Source organism: Pinus tabuliformis, chromosome 6 (assembly GCF_031772625.1).
Source record: "Pinus tabuliformis cultivar Carrire ecotype Pingquan chromosome 6, CPIR1, whole genome shotgun sequence".
NCBI lineage: Eukaryota > Viridiplantae > Streptophyta > Pinopsida > Pinales > Pinaceae > Pinus > Pinus tabuliformis.
Genome location: NC_142292.1, coordinates 618904420 through 618906694, shown reverse-complemented (window position 1 = coordinate 618906694; position 2275 = coordinate 618904420).

Below are 2275 nucleotides of genomic sequence, written 5' to 3'. Positions count from 1 at the left end.
CAAGATAAATATTCTAATGGAATTTTTTTTCTTTATGTTTGAAAAACTGGTTCAAAATTAAGAAAAAAACCTAAATAATCCCCTAATCACAATCAACATATCATAATTAGAGGAAAGTTGAGTATTATGAAACCTAGTTAGAACCAAAACCCATCATCACTAGACCACAACTTAGAATAAATAAAACCCAACTAAGAAACAAGAAATCCAATGATGAAATGGATGCATCTTTGTCTACTTTGAGGTCACTCAAACAGGATCACCTAAACACCTACGTCTTCATATTTGTCTCTTGCAAGTTCATTAGTGTCAATTATATCACCCATCTCCAAAGCTCAAGGCCAATTAACAGGTATTTCTAATTACATGGCTAGGATGTATGAAAAATATAAAATTTGTCTAAATAAAGGTCAAAATAGAAACCTCAACATTACTAACCATGATTTGTAGTCTTTTTAATTGACCAAGAAAAAATCAAATTTTACTAATCAACACAAAACACATTTGTAAGGATCGGTGTACCTACCAACCATTTTGAGACCATTGGATTCATAGGTGGTTCAAGGTATTTAATAAACCTCCCTATACCTCTATATTTTTTGAGCAAGTTATTCCTAGAGCTAAGGCTAGGACCCCATTTCAACTACTTTGATGTCAAATAATTCTAAGGAGTGGGTTGTGGGTTTGCATAAGATAGATAAAACACTATGCACAATCTACCATTAGGTTCATTTCCATTGAGACAAAGGCCTAACCCCCTACCCAACAGCCTCTAGTAATGAATATCACAATCTCTCTCTCTCTCGCTCTCTCTCTCTCGCTCTCTCTCTCTCTCTCTCTCAATGGGAGAGAGAGGGAGGGGGAGAGAGAGGGAGAGAGAGGGAGGGGGAGAGAGGGAGAGGGGGAGAGAGGGAGAGAGAGAGGGAGTGGCAGAGAGAGGGATGGGGAGAGTGGGAGAGAGAATCTATTATTTTTTGTTTATACAACAAATTATGTGTTGTTCTCAGTTGTTACACAATGATACCATGAGAGAGAGAGGGGGAGAGAGGGAGAGAGAGGGGGAGAGAGGCAGAGACAATCTATTTCTTTTTGTTTATACAACTAATTATATGTTGTTCTCAGTTGCTACACAATGATACCATGAGAGAGAGAGAGAATCTCAGAGAGTTTTTCTTCACTGCTAGTATTAGATGCTATGCTCTCAACATGTATTTGTCCTATTTTAGGATTTTCTTGAAGAGATATAGAAGATTTTTTAGGTTTACCTGAGCCTAATGCTCATTTCGACAATACCTTTCTTTCTTTGATTATTTTTTCAAGGTCAGATACTGGGTCAGCTTCTTATTTCTGAGGATTTCTCTGAGTATGCCTCACAAACTGAGCCAAAACTATGAAGTGGAGCCGCCAAGATGTTTTTCCTTCATTAGAGTTGCCAGATAGATGATTACAACGAAAAAAGTGCCTAGACTTTGTCTATCATCAAATCTAGATTTGTGTCTTTTCCTAGGGAAGCTGAGCTTCAGTTTCCTCCCCCTGGTAACAATACCAATTGACAAACTAATTATATGTTGTAGCTCGGAGATGCCTGGTAACATATAATCTTCAATATTGTTCTTTGAACCATTGGAATGGATGATGGTTTGGATCAAGTCAGATAACCATTTCAGCTCTATTCTCACTCAAGACATGCATGAACACCCTCAACAATACAAGGCTTTAGACCACTAATGCTCAATAGAACAACAGAGAAAATGAGAATTGAACATGTAACAACAAAAGAAGCTTATATTTTTGGAATGAAGATGAGAAGCTAGAGGAGTAGAGTCTCCATAGTCTCCAAAGGTTGAACCCTTGTTACATTTAGTTTTCAGCCTTTTATAGGCCTTTTACAATGCTCTTGAGCTCTCAAAGGCTCAGTGTCTTAATCTATCCTATCTGTCTTGTTAACTAACTGATGCCCTGACTAGGCAAGCATGGGCTTCGGAGGTTCCTTCTTATGACATAAGAGTAACCGCATTCAAGTGGTTTTCTGTGCTGGCAAGGAGCTCTCCCATCCCAGAGATGCCCCATAATCAATTTTGTTGTTTTTGGGCTGAGCACTGTCGATGCCCCATGATGTTTATGTTTGTTTTGGGTAAGTTCCGTTGTATACTCCATGACCATTCTGTTTGTTTGGATGTGTTGTGCGTGCTTTGTTGCGCTATGCTTCGCCATGACCTCTTATCGTGGCCCTAGCCTTTGCATTTTACTTCCTTGTGCACCTTCGGCTGTGGTG